This window comes from Bos grunniens, chromosome 2 (assembly GCF_055505025.1).
Source record: "Bos grunniens cultivar Pamir isolate PY7600 chromosome 2, Bosgru_T2T1.0, whole genome shotgun sequence".
NCBI lineage: Eukaryota > Metazoa > Chordata > Mammalia > Artiodactyla > Bovidae > Bos > Bos grunniens.
In genome coordinates, this window is record NC_141166.1 from 73692238 (window position 1) to 73715480 (window position 23243).

Genomic DNA, 23243 nt, shown 5'->3' on the forward strand with positions numbered 1-23243 from the left:
GCTCTTTTCAGTGATAAAACTCCTGTTGGTAAGGCCAACAGTTAGCTCTGGTTGAGATTCCTGATGTGTATAATTCTACAATAAAGGTAATAATATTTGATATGTGTATGAAAACCTCCACATAGTTCAAACTGAAACCATTTACCTCACATTGGGACTCAAACCCACGTGGCTGGGAGTCGAACCCAGTCAAAACCCAGTTTGGGACTCAAACCCACATGGCTGGGACTCAAACCCAGATAAAACCCACTGTACCTGGTTTCAGGACTTAATGAAGTTCAGGTTCTTGATGTCTCATTGCAGAAGAGACAAAGTGATAGTTAAGAAATGGATTTATTCAGATTCAGAGAGAAGCACACTCCACACGCTGAGTTTGGGCCATCACAGAGGGCGAGTTGTGGTGTGGTTAGTCTTTATAGGCTGGGTAATTTCATATGTTAATCAGTGGGAGGATTGTTTCATCTGTTTTGGAGAAGGGGTGGAGATTTCCAGGAACTGGGCCACCACCCACTCCTTGGTCTTTTGACAGTGCCTTGGAACTGTCATGGCGCCTCAGGGTGCGTCATTTAGCTTGCTGATTGAGGATCCGTCAAAGTGGACGTGTCCACCATCTTGGACCCATTTGATTCTAATTGGTTTATGTTGTGTCCTTGGACTATGTCGTACTTTCAAAAGTGGTGCCTTGCCCCCTTCCCTCCTGTTACAAAATGATTTAGTTCTCGGGGCAGTTCTCAGAAGCATACATCACCCTTGATTTCATAAATAAAAGCTGGCTTCTTGTGAGGTTGTGATTTGGGCAGGGCCCCAGGTTGAGAAAGTGCTAGGTAGAACAGAGACTCAAAGCCAGGTTTCAAAACTAGGCTCTTTTGGTAATACCCAGGCTGCCTCCCTGCCAGGTTCTCCAACACTGGCCTTGACACCACCTTTCCGATTGGCTCCTTCCAGGCTGCTTTGACCTGGAGAAACCACAGCAAGTTAGAGCGTGAAAGAAGTGATTCCAAGGGATAATCCAGAAATACTTTCTTTAAAATAATCATTTATGTCCTTGTTTACAGAGTATCTTTCACTGGTTTGAATGGCCTTTTTGGGAAGATGCTAGTTTTGTTTCTGTTCACTAGGGAAATATTTGAAAATAAAGGAAAATAAGTTGTGAGGGCTGCTTGTGTTTTTCTCAGTCGCATACTCTTTGTGTATTTAAATATGTGTGTTTGAATTAGAAATAGATGTACTTGTGAAGAATTAAAAGGGTGCTATTAAAAAAAAAAAAAAAAGTCTCCTTCCCTGGGGTGAGCACTGGGCTTGATCTGTGTGTTGTTACAAGTTCTTCTAACCTCCACCCCAGGGACTCTCAGCTGTCCAGAGATGGGGGATGACCTTTCTCACCTCTTAGGGTGGAGGGTGTGGGAGTGTATTGCTGGTCTGTGACTGCAGAAGGTAGGGCCTAGGCATGCAGATAAACACCCTATGGCATGCAGGACATGCCCACAGCAGAGACTTATCCAGCCCGAATAGTCAGTAGTGCTGATGTTGAAAAGTCCTGTTTTACCTTCACTACAAATGTTGGTGACACAAAACCTTCTGTGTCTGAACTTTTACATTTTTGTGTGTTCAGAAGGCTTCTGTTTGTAGGCTTCTTTTGCTTGTGTGCAGCTGCCTCCCATGGGTGGGGCCATGGGTGTGGTCCACTCCAAGTGGGGCTGTCAGAGGGTGGAGCCTTTAGAGAGCCTAAAACCAATACAGCTGACTTCAACCTTCTGCTTTTTTTCCTTATCAGCTTATGTGGGCAATTCTAAACAAAGCTAATGAGAAAATACTTTCTGGGAAAAACCCTTTTGCTTGTCTAAGTTCTGAATAATTGATATATATGTATGTGTGTGTGCTCAGTCATGACAGACGCTGTGCAACCCCATGAACTATATAGCCTGCCAGGTTCCTCCATCCATGGAATGCTCCAAGCAAGAATATTGGAGCGGGTTGCCATTTCCTTCTCCAGGGAAAAATTTATATATGATTATGTAAATTGTATATATATAATATACATGTAAAGGATTGCGGGCAGGGGGCAACAGAGAATGAGATAGTTGGATGGCATTGCCAACTCAATGGACATGAGTTTGAGTAAACTCTGGGAGATCGTAAAGGACAGGAAAGCCTGGCCTGCTGCAGTCCATGGAGTTGCAGAGTCGGAAACAACTTAGAGACCGAAAAACAACATATAAATAATATAATCCTTTATTTACATCTCCATCTCTATTCCTGCTCTGCAAATAGGTTCATAAGTACTATTTTTCTATATTCCATATACATGTGTAAATAGATGGTATTTGTTTTTCTCTTTCTGACTTACTTCAGTCTGTGTGACTGACTCTGCTGCTGCTAAGTCGCTTCAGTCATGTCCAACTCTGTGCAACCCCATAGATGGCAGCCCACCAGGCTCCCCCGTCCTTGGGATTCTCCAGGCAAGAACACTGGAGTGGGTTGCCATTTCCTTCTCCATGACTAACTCTAGGACCAACTATTAATACAGTATTTCAACTGACTCAATTTTGTTCCTTTTTATGACCAAGTAATCCAGGTGGCCCAGCTGTAGAGAATCTGCCTGCCTCTGCAGGAGATGCAAGAGACGCAGATTTGATCCCTAGGCCAGGAAGATCCCCTTGAGTAGGAAATGGCACCTGCTCCAGTGTTCTTGCTTGGAAAATCCCATGAACAAAGGAACCTGGTGGGCTATAGTCCATGGAGTCGCAAAAAGTTGGACATGACTGAGCAACTAATGCACACACACAGCTGGTTGATGATGTTGAACAGCAGAAACTAACATTGTAAAGCAATTATATTCCAATATTTAAAAAGTGCCAGAATAACTATATATATACAGATGTGCTGTGCTAATTCTCTTCAGTCATGTTTGATGTTTTATAGCCCCATAGACTGTAGCCTGCCAGGCTCCTCTGTCCATGGGATTTTCCAGGCAGGAATACTGGAGTGGGTGGCTAATGCCCTCCTCCAGGGGATCTTCCAGAGCCAGGGACTGAACCCTCATCTCTTATGTCTCCTGCATTGGAAGGCGCGTTCTTTACCACTAGCACTACCTGGGAAGCCCATATATATACATAAACACTCAGATGGTAAAGAATCTGCTGCAATGTGGGAGACCTGGGTTTGATCCCTGGTTTGGGAAGACACCCTGGGGAAGGGAATGGCTACCCACTGCAGGATTCTTGCCTGGAGAATTCCATGTTCAGAGGAGAGGGCAGGCTACAGTCCATGGGGTCGCAAAGGGTTGGACACTACTGAGTGAGTAACAATTTCACTTTTCAAGTATATATTTAGTTACACAATCAGATTAGCACATGTTTTTAAAAGCTTTCCCTTTAATAAGCATTGTATTGTACATGGACATTAATTTGGGCAGCTCTGTTATCCAGTTGGCCCTGACTCTCGTGGACTGATACTCATTGACTTGAGAGTGCGATCCCAGTGCTTTGGCCGTGTTGGAGCTTCTTTAGAAGTACTTCGTGCCTTTTGTCCTTATGGTACAACCTGTTCTTAAATTTAAATAGGACTTCGAGATAAACAGCGATAGTGCATTTTAAGATGAAGAAACAGAAATCGAGCTTCTTCACTTCCGTCACTCTGTGTGACCATTTGGAGGTTTTGATGTGTGACTAAGATTTAAAAGAGAGAGTGAGAACTCCTAGGTGTCATGTTGCTGGGTAAGTGCGTATTTTAGATCATGGAAGAAAACTTGTGCTGTGTTTTAGAAGTCACTTTAAAGTTGGCCTTCATTTTATTTATTTAAACTTCTTACTTTGTATTGTGGTATAGCTGATTAACAGTGTTGTGATGGTTTCAGGTGCATAGCAGAACGACTCAGCCATACATGTACATGTATCCATTTCTCCCCCAAACTCCCCTCCCATCCAGGCTGCCACATGACTTAAATATTCATTTTAAAACGAAAGGATTCAAGAGTAGAATGATGATTATTGTGTGATTGTTGCTGGACATAGCTGAGTTGTATGAAGGAGGGGAATGGTTAAATAATGATCCATGCTGGGGTTCCCTGTGCTGGGTACACAGCTGTTAGGATGGTTAAGACCTATTTTTATTTTTTATTGAAGTAACATTGGTTTATAACATTATCTAAGCTTCAAGTATACAACATCATATTACTATTTCTAGGTACCCTATAGCGTACTCACCACCAAAAACTTAGTTTCCGCCTTTCATCTAACAGTTGATCCCTTTTATCCATCCCCCGTCCCTCCTTCCTGACCCTTTCCCCTCTGGCAACCACTACTCTTCTCTGTGTCTACGTGTTTCTTTCTGTTGGTTGTTCATTTATTTATTTTTTGTTCTTTAGATTCCACATGAGAGAAATTGTACAGTATTTGTCTTCCTCTGTGTTATTCACTTAGCATAATTCCCTCAAGGTCTATCCATGTTGTTGCAAATGACAAGATTTCATCTTTTTTATGCCTGAGTATTGTTCCATTGTGTGTATATACCACATCTTCTTTATCCATTCATCCATTGATGGGCACTTGAGTTGTTTCTAGATCTTGACAATTGTAAATAATCCTGCGATGAACATATGGTTGGGATCTTTAAGAAAAATGAATGAAAGAGAATGAAAACATGTCTGGTAAAGCAGTTTTTGGTCTTTGTTGCTGCATGAGGGCTTTCCCTAGCTGTGGGGAGTGGGGACTACTTTTAATTGTGGTGCTCGGGCTTCTCACTGCAGTGGCTTCCCTTGCGGTGGAGCGCAGGCTGTAGTCTTGGGGGCTTCAGTAGTTGGGGGACATGAGTTTAGTTGCCCTGAGGCATGTGGAATCTTCCTGGACCAGGGATTGAACCCATGTCTCCTTCATTGGCAGACAGATTGTTAACCACTGGACCATCAGGAAAGTCCAAGAAAACTACTCTTTAACCCATCTCTCAATTTTGTTTCTGACTGGGAACTTTTGAAGTGTTCTAAAATGTGACAGTTAAGCATCTTGGCAACTTGTAGTGGGAGATGAACAAAACTCCCCAGTTTGTTTCATGTGTGGCTTCCCTAAGAGAAACATTGGCCTTCGAGGTAGTAACATTTAATATGCTTCCTTCCATAATAAAAAATGTAACCAACCTAATTATGATGTTACTTGTTGGGCTTTAGAATTTTATTTGGAAGGCAGATAATTGTGTAGTTATCAAATTGGAGTTTGTGGTTGTATCAAAGCTATCAAGTTCATTTGAAGCTAGAATAGCTGGTAGGCTTAAACTTTGGTGAATAAGCAGGATACACTATATAGCAACTTTTAATTAGATTTTGATTGGAAACTATAATGTCGCAGTGTGAGCTCATTGTTTCAGTGTATTATATTCAGGGTACCATTTTCTGAGTAGTAAGTGTATCTTGTCTATGGGGATGGAATGTTTAATAGTTGAATTTTGGGCTGTGGGGATCTGAAATTGTCCTTCATGTTGTAGAACTGCAGTCCTCAGTCTGAAGGCCCTTGGGAATGTTGAACTGGTAAATTAATGTAAAATATTATTTGGAAAAAGCAGCCTTCTCTGCAGCCACCCTCTGTGGTGAGAATATGTACTCTCACTCCTTTCTGGATCTGTCAGAGGCTGGCTTCTGCAAGACGAACTTGGCGGCAGAGCTGGGAGGCTGGTGTGGCTCCTGCTGAGGTGTGAAGTGGCAGCAGGCCGCACGGGACGTGAAGAGCGTGAAGAGCGTTTCCGTGCGGCTTCTGTTGGTCCCAGCAGAGATGAAAACGAACAGTTCTCGCAGAATTACGAAGTCAGTACTGTTTGTCTCTGGGAAACTGCTTTTGCTCACTTAATTTTGGGGGCTTGTGAAAAAAACATCCTTTTCCTTCCCTCCCCCCTCCCGCCCACTTAGTGGTTTCTAGCCATCTTCTCCAATTAAAACAGGGAAGAATCTTCTATTTTTGGGAATAGAAGATTCTTATTTTTTTGGAAATGTATTTGTATCCAGTTACTTAATCTAAATCTGCTTGTCTTTTGCATTTTCAAGCCTATGAGGCAGGAGAGGCAATACTTGCAGTTAAAAACCATCTCATGATATATCTGAGATGGGCCTTGGATCACACCACTCTTGGGATTCAGGCTCTTCAAATTTACTCAACTACAGTGGAGCCCTGTATGGTACTGGAGAAGACTTGAGATTCCCTTGGACTGCAAGGAGATCAAACCAGTCAGTTCTAAAGGAAATCAACCCTGAATATTCATTGGAAGGACTGATGCTGAAGCTGAAGCTCTAAAACTTTGGCCACCTGATGTGAAGAGCAGACTCATGGGAAAAGACACTGATGCGGGAAAGATTGAAGGCAGGAGGACAAGGGTATGACAGAGGATGAGACGATTGGATGGCATCACCGACTCAATGAACTTGAGTTTGAGTGAACTCGGAGAGATAGCTGAGGACAGGGAAGCTTGGTGTGCTGCAGTCCATGGGGCTGCAAAGAGCTGGGCGCTACTTAGTGACTGAACATCTACAACAGGGAAGTCCTGCTGTGACATCAAGGTCCCAGTTACCTTGTCTTGCTTCCCAAGACTGCTCTTGGCCCTTTGCCTCCCATTCCAGGCATGCAGTGGAACGGGCCCTGGGGCGTCCTTGGTCACCCGTGCCTCTGCTTGATGCACAGTCTCCCACTCCCTGCTAGGGATGCCTTCCTCCACCATCTTTTCATCTTTCAAGACTCCTTCCAGGGGTTCCTTTTTCAGAGAAGCCTTTCTTGATCCTCCTGGATAGGATGTGATGGATTTCTTCTGTGTTCTTATGATTATCCTGTGTATGTCCTCTTGGTTTTGTATACTAGCATGTGCTCAGCATTCAGAACAGTGCTCAGCAAACATTTGTGGAATCACTAGGTAGATTCTACTTTTATGCTATAGTTGAATGATCCATTGTTGTCTATCTTTCCACTGAAGTTTGACGGCTGGGATCATGCCTACTCATCAGGACATACTGAGTACCTGACAAAAGTACTCATGTTTGAATTGGGAATTTCCTGGAAGTCCAGTGAATTAGGACTTGGCGCTTTCGCTGCCCTGAGCCTGTGTTTGATCCCTGGTTGGGGAACTAAGATCCCATAAGCCGTGAGTGTCATGGCCTGCGAGGGGGTAGAGGGGGTTGGGGGTGGCGGGGGATGTTTGAATGGCAGGCAGGCAAGGCTGGCCTGATGGGGAGAGCATTGTAGAAGCAAGGGAGAGTTTTCCCTGTACCACATTCACTTGTGTTAAGTCTTGAGTATGGACAGACTCTCATCCAGTGGCTTTGGGATCAGGTGCAAGGGAATCCCAGAATGCTGTGGGGCAAGAACTATGCCCTAAACCCCCCCATCCCCTTGCTTTATTTTTCAAAAGGGAATACTTCTCTGCCTACAGGAAAGTGTTGGTGAAAGTGTTCATCTCTCAGAGAAAAAGCCTGACAGTGATGTCGATCACCCTGCTGATTGCTAATGCAGGAAAACATCAGGAAAAGAGAAAAACTTAAAAAACAGTGGCTTATGTAAAGGCAATATTAATTATCACCCCTTAAGGGAAATAACTGTCATTTTTACATGATGACTGTGCAGCTCAACAAAGGCTCTGTGTGTTGCCTGTCTTGTTTCTGTAGTAATTTTGGCATGAGTGCTTACGTGGAATCAGATACTTAGCGCCTAGAATCATAGTGGTATTTTTTCAGTTCCCAGAAAAAAATTAAATGATGGCATAGAGCTTTCCCAAAGTTGTCTTTTTTTTTTTTTTCTTCCCCTCCTCTAACCGGCTTAGACCTTTGGCAATCACCTATCAGTGAGACCCATGGGTGGTAGAAAGAAGAACCATAGTAAAAACGTGCTGTAGGAAAGTAGGGAGATGTGACTTTAATATTAATCATCCTTTTTCTGAGATGCTGAGGCCTCTGTCCACAACTTGTACCCTGTCCTGTTAGTTGGGTTGTTCCTGGTTCAGAAGGAGGGTGTTCATGTTTCAGGAGTCCCAGAGGCCAAGATGCCAGGGGTTCTGCTCTTTCCCACATTTGGGGATCCCTGACTCACAAACAGAGGCGAGTTACCTGAGGCTCATGGCTCATAGGGCATGTCTCCTTGCTGCCTGAAGAGCCTGAATCCCAAGAGTGATGTGATGCGAAGAACAGACTCATTGGAAAAGACACTGCTGTGGGAAAGATTGAAGGCAGGAGGTTGGTAGGCCCTGTCAGTCACCACAACCTGTCCTTCGTGCCACTGCCCTTGCTCAAAGGAGAGGAGAAAAGTTGTCTTGACCTCTGTGAATGTGTTGAAGGCAGCCTTAGGGGTGAGATTTCGGGCAGTCTTCTCCCCCACACCCCACTCAAGCCTTCCCACCAGGCCAGAAGGTCTTTCAGCCACCTGCTTTTCACCCTGAGGTATAGTTACTGACACCGTATTTTCCCCAACAGCGATTAAAAAAAATTTTTTTTTTACATTGACACTGGAAGCCATCTTTTAATGGCTGCTGCCATATTTTATCATAGTAATTCCTAGTCAAATATGGTTAGTTATGTATTTAAACTATCTCAGAAAGGGGGGCCGTACCTGGTATTGGCAATTAGAAGTAGTCTCAGGAGATTCTGGCCTCCCCTGCTGGCCCAGCAGTAAAGAATCTGCCTGCCAATGCTGGAGACACATGTTCCATCCCTGGGTCTGGAAAAATCCCCTGGTGAAGGGAATGACTATCCACTCCATATTGTTGCCTGGAGAATTCCACACACAGAGGAGCCTGGCCGGCTACTGTCCTTGGGATCGCAAATAGCTGGACACGACTGAGTCAATGAGCGCACATACACACACACACAAAGGAGATTCCAGTTTGGTTGCTGACAGCCATACTGTTTTTTTTTTTTTTTTTTAACTTTTTATTGTATATTGGAATATAGTTTATTAACAATGTGTTAGTTTCAGGTGTACAGCAAAGTGATTCAGTTGTACATATAAATGTATCTTTTTCAAATTCTTTCCCAGTTTAGGTTATTACAGAATATTGAGCCGAGTTCCTGTGCTGTACGTAGGTCCTTGTTGGTCATCCATTTTAAAAATAGCAGTGTGTACACGTCCATTCCAAACTGCCTAACTATCTCTTCCCCCCACCCTTCCTTGATGGTAACCAATAAGTTCATTCTCTGTGAGTCTGTTTCCAGTAGTGATTTTTGAGAGGACAAAGCATTGAGGCTCATAGTGGTTGTCTGAAGGATTCCAGTCTTGCCTTTCTCCCATACTAGACTTCATGAAGCCCCCTGCCCCAGGGACTGACTCTTGAGATTCACTGTGTTCCCAGAGCTGAGCTCACAGCCCCCACTTGGAAGGAGTTCAGTGAGTGGTGACTGAGTCTGTGCAAGAGAAGGGCACCCTGGAGATGGTTTCTACCTCCCCAGGAGTCCTCTCTAGCCACTGCCTGTTGGAAAGGACGACGATCCTTATTTCACTATTTGGGTAAATGTATTGACCAAGAAGCACTTTGGGGCCATTTTGGTAAATGTTGGGTTGTCAGATGATTTTGTAGGACGTCCTCATGCTCTTAGGATCAGAATCACAGGGGGAGGGAATTGGAGCAGTTGGCCTAATCTGATGGAAAGTGTTGTCTTCTGCACTGGCAGACGATAAGAGCTGACCCAAGAGTCTGTGGTCTGTGGGCAGGGGGCATGGAGAGCTCAGATTCACCTGGTTGTGGATTAGGAGGTTGGTGGTATCCTCGAAGCCATTCATCCCTCCATCTGGCAGCCGTTCACTGAGCCCCTACTGTGTGCCCAGCATCAGTCTAGGCACAGCAGATACAGTAGTGCAAAAAGATAGAGGAAGTGGAGAAAGAGGTAAATCATATGTCAGGTAGAGATGAAGGCGGAGAAGAATCCAGTTGGGCGAGGGATAGGAAATATGTATTGGGTGCTATATAGGGTTCAGTGGTCTAGGAGGCTACTTCTGGGAGGGATGAACCTGCCCAGATGTGAGTGACAGTGGAATCCACATATCCAGGGTGAAAGGAGCTCCAGGAAGAAACAGCAGGTGTAGGTGCCTGAGGCAGGAGCAACCTGACTCAGCATGAAAGCTGTGTGGGCAGAGGGGAACAAGATGCTGAGTTTGGAGGGCAAGCACCTCTGGAACACGGAAAACCTTGCTGGCACGATGCGGAGTTAGTTTTATACTGATTGTTTTGATCAGGGACATGGCCTTATCTGATTTCTGTTTTGTAAAGATCATTTAGTTTGGATGGAGAACTGGCTGTAAGGAAGCCTAGAGGTCAAGTAGGAAAGTCAAATGTCCAGTGTAAGGAGGCAGAGATTCAGGGGAGGGGAAGGAGACAGTGATGAGGGATTGGATACCTTAGTTCAGAACCATCTGATCCCTCTGTGTTTTCATCTCCTACCCTTTTCAATCAAAAATGTTGATTTCACTCCAGGAACACACAGCCTGTTCTTCCACATATCTACACTCACTCTATTATTAACATCATTGATCTTTCCCCCTATTTATCCACATGTACACATGCAATGCATGCCAGCCCGCACCTCTCCCTTTTTTGATTTTATCCCCTGCTGGCGTGTAAGTGCCCTGAGGGCAAGCAGACTTTTCTGATTGCCCAGTCCTGAGTGCCTTGAATGCTGAAAAGATGACATGAATTATAAGGACAGTCAGCTGATGTCCTTCTTACATCATTTTTTAATTGTAGTACAAAGCACACTGAAAACATTAACCTTATACTAATTCAATGAAAGTGAAGAAGCATTTATGTAATTCTTTTAAGTAATTGGGGGAAAAAAGAAGGGAGAAAGGGATTCATGTCACCCGTGGAGAGGTTCTGCGTGCGGTGAGCGAGATGGTAATGAAAAGGAAGAACTTTGAATCTATTCATTTATTGCAGGGAAATTTGTCACAAAATTTAATACAAAATTAACAGCTGGATGGCTCCAGATGTAATCCAGCTGTTAATTTTGTATTTTTTGTTGGAAAAGACTTTCAGGGAAACAGTTAATCTCCCCCAGTACTGTAGTGTTCTCAATATTAGTTTTCCTGAGCTCCAGTCAAAGCTGAATAAATCTATCATCAGAAAGCATGCAGTCTTCCCCAAGGGACTAGGCACATGGCCATAAGGATGGAGAATGGGAGCACCTCGGGGTGGGAAGGGCAATGACCTGTGAATCCTTGGAGGGGTGGGACTTCCCAAGTGGCTCAGTGGTAAAGAACCCATCTGCCAATGCAGGAGACAGAGGAGATGCAGGTTCGATCCCTGGGCTGGGAAGATCCCCTGGAGGAGAGCATGGTGACCCCCTCCACTATTTTTGTCTGGAGAATCTCGTGGACAGAGGAGCCTGGTGGACTATAGTCCATGAGGTCACAAAGAGCTGGACACGACTGAGCAACTAAGTAGGGGCGTGAGTGTTGAATGGGGAAAGTTTTCTTTTTTGTGTTTTTTTTTTTAATTAAAATAGTTTATTTACAATGTTTTAATTTCTGGTATACAGCAAAGTGATTCAGTTATATATACATATATTTGTGTGTGTGTGTATGTTTTTTTTCATATTTTTTTCCATTATGGTTTATTATAGGATATGGAACATAGTTCCCTGTGCTATACAGTAGGACCTTATTGTTTATCTATTTTATCTATATATATATATATATAATAGTATGTATATGTTAATCCCAAACTCCTGATTTTCTCTTCCCAACCCTCTTTCCCCTTGGTAACCATAAGTTTGTTTTCTATCCTTGTGAGTCTGTTTCCGCTTTGTTTTAAAAAAAAAAGTTCGTTCATATCATATTTTAGGTCCCACGTTTAAGGGAATATCACAAGATATTTCTTTCTCTTCCTGGTTTGTTTTACTTGGTATGATAATCTCTAGGTGCATCCATGCTGCTGCAAATGGCAGTATTTGAATGGTGGAAAAATTTCTAGTCATTAGCAGTTTGCCTAAATTTTAGCGGGTGAAGCTCTGTTATGTGGACTTCAGTGTTGAACCAGTGTATAGCACTTGAGTCAGTTGGGAATGTGTACTGGGAGGACTATTTTAATGCTACTTAGTTACAGTTCTGATACTGACCACCTGGAGTTGGTGCATCCTTCAGATGCCAACTACAACTGGGGTCTCTAAACCACTAATGCTTCTGACTGGCTGCCAAGTCTGGGGTTCCCGTGACTCCTCAGGTTCAGTAATCTAGAATAATTCAGAACTCAAGGAAGTTCTATACTTACGATTAGAGTTTAATTTTAAAAGATGTAGATCAGGCTTCCCTGGTGGCTCAGATAGTAGAGAATCTACCTGTAATGCAGGAGACCCAGGTTCAATCCCTGGGTAGGGAAGATCCCCTGGAGAAGGGAATGGCTACCCACTCCAGTGTTCTTGCCTGGAGTTTAATTTTAAAGAATATAGATCAGGACTATCCAAATAAAGAGACACAGGCACAGCCTGAGAGGGTTCCAAATGCTGAGCGTTCACACCCTCTCTTTGTGGAATTAGCGTTTGTCACCTTCCAGCTCATCATTGTATTCACCAGCCTGCAAGCTTCACTGAGTCTGGTGTCCAGAGAGTATATTGGGGTTTCATTATGGTGGCATTGAGTCCATCCACGTGGCCAATGATTCAATCTCCAGCCTTTCTCCTCTTCTCAGGATTGGGTTGCCTCAAAGCCCCACCTCTCTAAACACAGGGTTGGTCTTACTGATGATCAGCCCCCAATCTGAGTCTGCTTATCTTAGATAACCTCAGGTGTGATCCAAGGAGCTCATGAATAACCAAGACACTTCTGTTACTCGGGAAATTCCAAGGATTTATAGTCTCCCTTTCAAGAACCAAGGACTAAGATCAGTCAAATTCTTTATTGTATAAGGGGGAATTATATTTGCAGAGAAGGCGATGGCACCCCACTCCAGTACTCTTGCCTGGAAAATCCCATGGATGGAGGAGCCTGGTGGGCTGCAGTCCATGGAGTTGCGAAGAGTCGGACACGACTGAGCGACTTCACTTTCACTTTTCACTTTCATGCATTGGAGAAAGAAATGGCAGCCCACTCCAGTGTTCTTGCCTAGAGAATCCCAGGGACGGGGGAGCCCAGTGGGCTGCTGTCTCTGGGGTCGCACAGAGTCGGACACGACTGAAGCGACTTAGCAGCAGTATATTTGAGTTAGCAAGATATAAGATAGTGGCCTGGGAGGTGAGCCCAGCCCTTATCTTGGTGTTGTCTGTCTAATCCTGTGTCTATAGAGTTGGGTTTATGGTTAGGCAGTAATATGTGATTAGCCTTGATAGTTCTAGCTTTCCTTTCTTTAGAAGAGCTTTATATAGTCTCATGGTGATTAAGCTGTCTTTGGGAATGTTATAGTGACCTTCTATTACATAAGTCACAAAGACAACAGTTCTGCATTTGAGTCTTTCTAAAACTATTCTGTGATGCTGTGTGAATACAGTGAGTTGCTGAGTGTTCAGAAGCTATCCTCCTGACTCCCAGAGGTACCCTTCTTAATAAGTGTGCCCCAATCCTGACTTGTGGATGGGCAGTTTTTTTGCACCTGATGTTCTTGGCCACTGGAGACCTGAGGTTTGCTGATCTATAGGCTAGTGGGAACACCTTTCCTGTGGTGGTGCTGGTTATCCTCAGCAGTTATTAGAGAATGCTCACCTCATTTTCCCACTAGTTCTTTGATTCCTGTACAGGTGTGGTTCTATAGTCCATCCTTTGGAATCCATTTTTTTCTTTTGGTATTCAGACTGCTCGCTTATGTGGAAGTCAGTACAAGTTCTTCCCTGCAGTTTAAGACTGAGTGTTTCTAGAAGGATTTTCATATCTTAATCATTTGTACTCACTCTCAACTTCTGTTGGGCAGCCTTTCCCAGAAAGGTTTATGGGGAATTGATGAGGGCCTGAGTGGCTGAAGCATCCCAACTAGATACAAAGCTCATAGGAGGCCCTTTGCTTCCAATATTTTTTTTAATTGTGGTTAAGTACATATAACATAAAAGGTATCATTTAAACCATTTCTAAATGTACAGCTCAGTGTCATTAAGTACATTCCCATCACTGTGTAACCTTGCCTACTGTTCATCTCCAGAACTGTTTCATCTTCCCACCTGAAACTCTGTACCCATTAAAGAACAACCCCTGCTTCCTTTACTGCCCCCAGCTCCTGGCAACCACCCCCAGGCCCTGGCAACCACGCCCAGGCCCTGGCAACCACCCCCAGGCCCTGGCAACCAGCCCCTGGCAGCCACCCCCAGCCCCTGGCAACCACCATTCTTCTTTCTGTCTCTTTGCCTTTGCCTGTTTTAGGTACTTCACAGAAGTGGAATCCTACGATATTTCTCCTTTTGTACTGACTGCTTTTGTTTAGCTTAATGTTTTCAAGGTTCATCTATACTGTAGCACATGCCAGAATTTTCTTCCTATTTAAGGCTAAATAATATTCCATTGCACATGTATACCGTATTTTGTTTATTCAATGGAGTCTTGAGTTGCTTCCACCATTTGGTTGTTGTGAACAATTCTGCTTTGAGCATAGGTGTTCAGATATACCTGTTCCAGTTCTTACTTTTTCAGTACTTCTCTCTACCCAGAAGTGAAATTACTGAATCCCAAATACTTTATTTTACAAGGAGACAAGTAAGCCACTTCCTTTTACGGGACTGGTGTGACCAGGCAAATAGTTACATGTCAAAGAAGTAAACGCAGGTCACTTTAATGAGTGAGCCAATAGGAAGTACATAGTTTGCTCTCAGATTTAGTTTGTTAGAACAGACAACTCTTGTTTGTCACTTATGGGACAACCCCACCAATGGTGATAATTGAACATGTGAATAAAGGTCAGGGTGTGACAGGCCGGAGATATTTCCAGTGATCCGTCCACCGTATGTTAATCTTATCCCTTCTCTCCTTCTTCCTGATAGTTCCCCCTCTGGTTGTATGGTCTAGTGATTAAGAGCCTGGACTCTGGAACTAGATCACATGGATTCAAACTCCCAGCCCCTCCAGTTACACATGTTGGCAGATGACCTCACTTTCCTGTACCTCATTTTCCCCACCCATACAGTGGGGTCTAGAATATAGCCATACTTCACACTTGTAAACCTCTTAGAACAGTGCCTGGTACACAGTAAGTGCCTAGTGACTGTCATGATTGTATTATTATTATTACTGTTGTTATTATCAGTGGTCATGTGCACCTCACTGATTGGTAACTCATTTTTAAGTGACAATAAAATATAGATAATAAAAACTTTGAGAGCATCGGGTATAGGAGCATCCCTGTACCTTGTTAGTGGGGAGTATAAGTTGGCATAACTTTTCTGAAAGAAAATGTGGTAATATTACTATATCAAAAGCCTAAGAATTCTCTTTTTTGATCTAGTTATTCCTTTTTTCTAAGGTAATATCTGAAATTGCGAGGATTGGAGTGAGAGACATTCTGTTGTTGCATTATTTTCTAACAGAGAAAAAGTGGGAGAAAAATCAATGCCCAGTTGTTGTTGATGTTCGGTTGCTAAGTCATGTTCAACTCTTTGTGACCCTGTGGACTGCAGCCTGTAAGGCTCCTCTGTCCTTCACACTGTCCCAGGGTTTGCTCAGATTCATGTCTACTGAGTCGGTAACGCTATCTAATCATCTCATCCTCTGCCACCCCCTTCTCCTTTGCCTTTACTCTTTCCCAGCATCAGGGTCTTTTCCAGTGAATTGGCTCTTCGCATCATGTGGCCAAAGTATTGAAACTTCAGTGTCAGTCCTTCTGGTGAATATTCAGGGTTGATTTCCTTTAGGATGGTAACATAGTGGAGTACTATTTACCTTTTAAATTGTGGTCTAAAGATATTTTTTATCCTGAGAAAACACTTAAAATGTGTTATTAAGATATAAAAGCAGGCTGTGTGTGTGCTCGGCCATGTCTCTTTGTGACCCCATGGACTATAGCCCACCAGGCTTCTCTGTCTATGGGATTTCCCAGGCAAGAATACTGGAGTGAGTTGCCATTTCCTCCTCCAGGGGATCCTCCCTGGAATCCTCCCAGAAATCAAACACACCTTTCCTGTGTCTTCCTGCATTGCCTGGCAGATTCATTACCACTGAGCTACCTGGGTAGCCCATAAAACCAGGCTATAAGAAAGCAAATAAAATATTGTTTTTGTGATACATATATATGTGTATCCACACATTCTCTGTGTATGTATGAAATATACCAAAATCGTAGTAGTAAATATGTGAGTGGTGAGGTGATAACTGATTTTTTAACTTTATTTGTGCTTTTCTGATGATTTGGCACTGAGTACATTTCTGGCATGAGAAACATAATGTTTCTGTTAAAGAAAAAGGTAGTAACTTCACTTGGAAAAAGAAGATCCTGGTTGGTTCTGAGAGACTCAAAGAGCCCCAGAGGGAGAAGACCACAGAGTGGCCAGTCCAGCACCCAGTGATGGGCTGACCATCCCCCGTGGCTGGCCTTGCACTCAGGCTGAGGTGCCCAGGCAGCCTCCAGAGTCCCAGCTGGGGTGTGAGCCCCTTCAAGTCCTTTGACATCAGTGGCTGCAGGGCTGTCTCCCCTCCCTTCCACTCCCAGGGAGTCTCTAGCTGAGGTGTTGAGGGGTTTGTTGGGATTCCTCGGCGTCGGGAGGAGGGTGTTATTTAATCAAGTTCCATGAAAGCTGGTTCCTGCCAGATCCCATTTTTGGATCCCATTTTCCAGTCTCGTTAAGTCTTTCTGGCGTGTCTAACACAGACATTTATGTCCTTGTAGTTTTGCGCATGAAAGGATAAAAATAAACTTGCTCGCTGCTCAGCATTGATCCTAAGCAATATATCTTTCACTGGACGTGAGTGCCAGATGGCGTGGTACCTCCTACTGGGTAAATGAATAGGCATTTGCTGGGAAACCTTGACTTGCTCTTGAATCGTTCTGTGCACCTTAAACACGAAACTCTGCCAGTGGCAATTTGCTTTTTTCCCCTCTCCCTCATGGAATTTTGGGAAGGAGATAGAGGTGACATCGACTCTCTGGTTCCCAGAAATTGAATTAGTTTTATTGCTAGTGTTGTATAGGATATGTCTCCGTAAATAAACACATGTGCCAACTTCTGGGGAAAGTACATTTTTTTTTCTCAGAGTTATCTGCAAGGGTAGCATTAAAATACAGTTTTGCTGCCTTCAGTAGAATAGTATGCGAGTAGGTATCAGTGTGAACAGGGCCAGAAAAATGGTGCAGGTGGTTATAATATCACTTCGGTTGCAGTGTTCCATGTCCATTCTCTGTCACTCATTCCTGGCACAACTTTGGTCAGCAATAAGGAGGCAGGGTAGAATATTAACTCTTAAAAAGTTTATTTTTAAATTGAAGTATAGTTGATCTACAATATCGTATGAGTTTCAGGCTTACAGCATAGTGATTCAGTTTTATGTCTATACATGTCTATATATTCCTTTTCCGATTCTTTTTCCATATAGGTTATTACAGAATATTGAGTAGAGTTCCTTGTGCTACACAGTAGGTCCTTGTTGGTTATCTTATTTTATATACACTAGTGTGTGTATGTAGATTATTATGTCTTAAGTTCACCCCATAATTGATCAACAGCTTGAAGAAGATATGACTTTCTGGGTGCTGTGCAGTAAAAATAAACGTTTGAATCACTCAGAACTTTTGCTCACAAAATATGCAATAAGTGCAGCAACATGGCTGGGCCTAGAGTGTGTCAACTGAGTGAAGTTCGACAGAGAAGGAGAAATATTGTATGACATCCCTTATATGTGGAATCTAAAAATAAATGATACAAACGAACTTACTTACAAAACAGAGACTCACAGACTTAAGAAACAAACTTGTGGTTGCCAGGGAGTTAGGAGAGGGATAGTTTGGGAAGGTCAGGTATATACGGCTATATTTAAAATGGATAATCAACAGTGACCTATTGTATAGCACATGGAACTCTGCTCAGTGTTACGGGCCAGCCTGGATGGAAGGCGGGTTTAGGGGAGAAAGGATACGTGTATATGTATGGCTGAGTCCCTTCACTATTCGCCTGAAACTACCACAGCATTGTTAATCAGCTATCCCCCAATACAAAATATTTTTGGTATTAAAAAAAAATGTAATAAATGATGGGGCATGTTTAGAATCCAAATGTTTTGGTCTTGCCCACATGAATTCTCTCTGTTCCCCAGGAGGTGTAGATCCCTCTTCTATATAGTTTTGCTCCAGTCACTTCAGTGGATTCTGAAACCCGCCTCATTCAGCAGCCCTTCCAGTGGGAGGAGCGTCCTTCTGTGCTGGCCTCATTTTCTTCTCTGGTGAAGGCCCTGGTGGGAGGTCTTCTGTGAGCATTTATTCCTCTCCTTGATATTGGTTGATATTTTGTGGTTCGGATGGTCCATGCAACCCGAACAAGGCCCTTGCTTCAGGAAGCCAAAGAAGAGAGCTAAAGTTGGGAGCTCTTTTACTAGTATTCACAAATCTTTCTCTCTGATCTGAGCCAGTGCTCAGGTACTTAATGTCTTCCAGTATTTTATTAGTGGTTCTGGAAGTGAAGGTCACATGTCTATTTTATTTTCGTGGTCTCTGACCTCAAATTTCCCCAGAACACAGTTGATATTGGGGTCATGCATAATGGAGTTTGTTGACCTTCAAGACAAAGACAGCTTGGAATATTCCTGTCAATGGTTCAGGTTTATTTCTCACCCACCTGAGAAGGTGACCTAAATCTGAATTAGAAGATATTGTACTAGAATTGAGTCCTTGTTAGTCTTCCACAAATGCAATACCCTCAATGTTTTTAAACTTGACTTAGAAAAAAGTTTCAAGGATGAATTTCCTCTTCTGGAGAAGTATTCAATCTGTCTTTTCAAAGGTTTTGAAAAAGTCTTTTGATTTTAGTCTGGGCATTGTCTGTAACTTCTTGCATCTTATCCACTTAGCTTAGAGTATAATTTTCTAGACATTACCCTAGAAATTACAGAGGGAAGAAAGATTCAAATAAACATTTAATCATGGAGTCAGAAATGTCCCAGAATACTCTGTTTTTGTCTCCCATATGGGATGAAGCATGTGGTTTTGTAATTTATGTATGTAGGCCCCTCTGTTTCCTTCACTTACTGTGAACTCTGTTGGAATGTGTTTCCTTTAGCTTCACTCATTTTTTAATTCCTAGTAAATACCTGCTGCATTAAGTGAATCCCAATGTAAGATTTGCCTGGAGGCTTTTTAATGTCTGTAATTGTTGCTGTATTGAATGCCTGGTATGTGTGTGTGTGTGTTAAGATGAATTTCTGAATGGACTGGATTATCTCCTTTCCTGGAGTTGGTTTTCTCTGTGTAGATTTTGTTCAGGAGTCGTCTTTATTCTTTATGCTGTGCTGAGAGACCCTGGGTTAGATCTTTGAGGACTGGGGAGTCTAGGCTTTGCTGTGCCCGTAACTGGCTTGTGTTCTCCAGCAAGTCATTTTTAATTTTTTATTTATTTTTAATTAGAGGATAATTGTCTTACAGTGTTGTGTTGGTTTCTGCTGCACATCAACATGAGTCAGCCGTAAGTACACATGTATCACCTCCTTCTTGATCCTCCCCCACCATCCCACCCCTCTGGGTCATTGCAGAGTGCCCGGCTGAGCTCCCTGTGTCGTCAGCAGCTCCCCTCTGGCTATCTGTTGTGCCCGTGGTCGTGTATGTGTCAGTGCCACTGTCTCCATTTGTGCCACTTTCTCCCTCCCCTGCTGCGTCCACAAGTCTGTTCACTGTGCTGTGTCTCTGTTCCTGCCCTGCAAATGGGCTCATTGGTACCATTTTTCTAGATTCCATGTGTATGTGTTAATATATGATATTTGTTTTTCTCTTTCTGACCTCCTTCACTCTGTTTGACAGGCTCTCGGTTCATCCATCCACCTTCCAGAAAGTCATTAAATATATCTGGGCATCTAGAACAAATGGCCTTGAAGGTCCCTGCAGTTTTAAAATGCTGTGAGTTTAAGAATTACCTGCTTTATTTTTCAGGAACTCCAGGGTAAAAGGCTTCAATGATCCTTACAGAATTTGAAGTAACTTTTTCCTCAGGTTATCATTTTAGGTAGGTCCCCTCAGGCTCCTGTTTTATATTCTGAACGTGGTATTATTTAAAAGTCGAAGTTTCTCATTGCCCAAATTGTTCTTTAACCTTTAGTTAGACGTTTGCTTAGTCCCCAAGCCATGCTGTAAGCAAGTCACAAAAGTGGGGATTTCTACTGAGCATAGACTTGGTCCAGATTTGCCTTGTACTTGGGAATTGTGACCCATGACCTATTCTTGGTGTTTGTGAAAATACTGTTCCCATTATCTTTGGAAAGAGAGACCTTAGGCTGTTGCTTCCGGCGCTCAAGTGCTAGCATGGAGTGTGTATATACTTTTTTCCCCTTCAGATCTTTAGGTAAAAACAAATCTATATACTATCTAAGGGGACTTTTAAAAACATTATTTAATGTGTGTATGTTTTTGATTCAATGTAGGATCTGCTTTCAAAGCAAAAGGATCATTGAAAAAAGATATGGCCACTCAGACTTCTTAGTGTGCTACCTGTTCTTCTAATTGGTGCAAAATTGTCTTTCCACTAAGTACAGCTTTTAATAAATGATGGTTGTTGCTCATAAGTGCCATGGATCTTTAACTCCACTGTTATCCTTTAAAATCTGAGTTGCCTACCTTAAGAGACTAAGGTATAATATTGAATAATTTAAGGGAAATACTTGTGGTTGTTTGATTTACATGGAAATTTCCTTAAGGCATATGCTCTGCTTTTGAATTTTCAACAATTTTGAAATTATTTTCAAGATAGCATTAACACAATTCAACACCTTTATTCGTTAGTTCACCAAATACTCCATTCATTCATACTGTGCTAGGTACTGATATGCATGGGGCTGGCGATGGTGATGGGGTTACAAAGACGAGTCAGCTGTTCTTGATATCAAAAATGCAACAGCCTTGAGGATTAACGGGCATGTTTACCACAATATACTCCAATCCATTTTTTAAAAAGTCCTCTAAGCCCTTAGAGGGTGGGGACATTTCTACATTTGGAATTGGCACTGATGTGGAGGAATTTCCAGGTCAGGAAGGGCCTTCCAGGCCGAGGGAACACCATTAGCGTTGGAGAAGTGATAGTAGACTTGTTTCAGAAATTGTGAATAGTTTCCATAGTAATTACTGGTGGAAAATTCACTTCAAAAGATAGATTGAGTCATTAGTTGGGTAGAAGACAAAAGGTTTTTGTTTTTTTTTCAGGTGTGTCTAGCACTTAAAAAGTTTGATGTTGGGGATTAAAGAGAGATTTCTGAGTCTCCTGACCTTAACTAGCTATCCTGTGTTGCTGAAGATGGTAATGTCTGCCATATTGAAAGACTGAGGAGGAAAAGGGAGTATGAAGGGATTGCTTTCTGAGCAGTAGTTTTTGTGTTCCATGTAGGAAAGAAAGCCCTTGTGTTAGAATACATGAGCAGCTGCTTTAATGCAAAACAGTAGTGACTTAAACAACCTAGAGTTTCAGTTCAGTTCAGTCAGTCATGTCCAACTCTTTGAGAACCCATGGACTGCAGCATACCAGGCTTCTCTGTCCATCACCAACTCCTGGAGCTTGCTCAAACTCATGTCCATCGAATCAGTGATGCCATTCAACCATCTCATCCTCTATTACCCCCCTCTCCTCCTGCCTTCAATCTTTCCCAGCATTAGGGTCTTTTCCAATGAGTCACTTCTTCTCATCAGGTGGCCAAAGTATTGCAGTTTCAGCTGCAGCATCAGTCCTTCCAATGAATATTCAGGACTGATTTCCTTTAGGATGGACTGGTTGGATATCCTTGCAATCCAAGGGACTCTCAAGAATCTTCTTCAGCACCACATTTCAAAAGCATCAGTTCTTTGGTGCTAAGTTTTCTTAATAGTCCATCTCTCACATCCACACATGACTACTAGAAAAATCATAGTTTTGACTAGATGGACCTTTTTTGGCAAAGTAATGCTCCTGCTTTTTAATATGCTGTTTAGGTTGGTCATAGCTTTTCTTCCAAGGAGAAAGCATCTTTTAATTTCATGGCTGCAGTCACCATCTGCAGTGATTTTTACTCAAGTGGACTAGAGCAGCACTTCTCTTCTGCTAAAGGGCCTGAACGCCTTCCACTGGGCTGCATCTCCAGGGTTTCTCTCTGTCATTTGGCCCTGGTAGCTCAGTGGTAAAGAATTGGTTTGCAATGCAGGAAACATGGTTTCAATCCCTGGGTAGTGAAAGACCCCCTGGAGAAGAAAATGGCAACCCTCCCCAGTATTTTTGCCTGGAAAATCCCATGGACAAAGGAGCCTGATGGGGTCACAAAGAGTCAGACGACTTAGTGACTAAACAAGAACAAGGGAGGATAAAGTGTGGGAGGAAGGGCAAGGGGAGTTAGTGGCCTAGAAGTTGCACACATTTCTTCATCTCTTAACCCTGCCACCTACTGCAGGAGATCCTGGTGCTCTGCTCAATTTCTGAGTCTTTGAAATGAGTGGAGAATGGTTAGGGGTGAACATTAGCAGTCCATCATAGCCCTATTTAGACCTTGTCCTCAGCAGCTGAAGCTGTTGATAACTAGAAATAAAAGATTCTTTAACCCCTGAGTCATCAAGAAGGTTAGCCACAGCCTACTTTCTCAGAGTGAAAAATGAAACAGGCCTTACCCTCTCTGTCTGCCTCTTCCAACTCCCTGAGCCTTCTAGTCGGCTTCCAGCTGCCCTCCGTGACCTTCACCATTATGGGCAATACAAGTGCCCAGGCAGACATGCACATATCTTGCTCTGAAGATTTCTAGCATTCTGACCCAGCATTCTTCAGAACTGCCAAGCTACTGGCAGCAATGCCCAGGAAGTGTTCGGGAGTACTCCTTTTGCTCCAGAGTCCAGCTGGATGGGAGGCTGGGCTGTCTTGGGCCATCTGGACTCCCTCCAAGGTGGCTGAGTTAATGAGAACTTGTGGGCATTTTGGTACAAAGCTGCCTATAGACTTCGAGTTGACATGGTGTGGGTGAGCGCAGTCAACTCACCCTTGCCGTGCCTCCTATAGCAGCTGCTCCCAAACCTGCCTTGTGATCACATGAAGGAGGGGTTGGTTAAATTTGTGGGTTCCTGCAATCCACCACAGTAGACCAGCTCTAGCAGGTTCTTAGGCTGATGGCCAGAAATGGACATTTAAGCAACACCGCCTCCGTGTGGGTTTAACAATAGGCCAGGTTTGGGACCCATTGCTT

At 43.2% G+C, this 23243-nt stretch overlaps 1 protein-coding gene across 35 annotated transcripts in view; it reads left to right on the top strand.

The window, feature by feature from the left end:
- The window catches only part of MGAT5 (alpha-1,6-mannosylglycoprotein 6-beta-N-acetylglucosaminyltransferase), a 397826-nt gene that overhangs the window by 71266 nt on the left and 303317 nt on the right, over positions 1 to 23243 (top strand). The window contains exon 3 of one of the 35 annotated variants that reach the window (XM_086367712.1): positions 3564 to 3716. The exons of the other annotated variants lie outside the window; for them this stretch is intronic. The gene's annotated coding sequence lies outside the window, so the exon portion shown is untranslated. The remainder of the gene's footprint in view (positions 1 to 3563; positions 3717 to 23243) is intronic. 35 annotated transcript variants of the gene reach the window in all.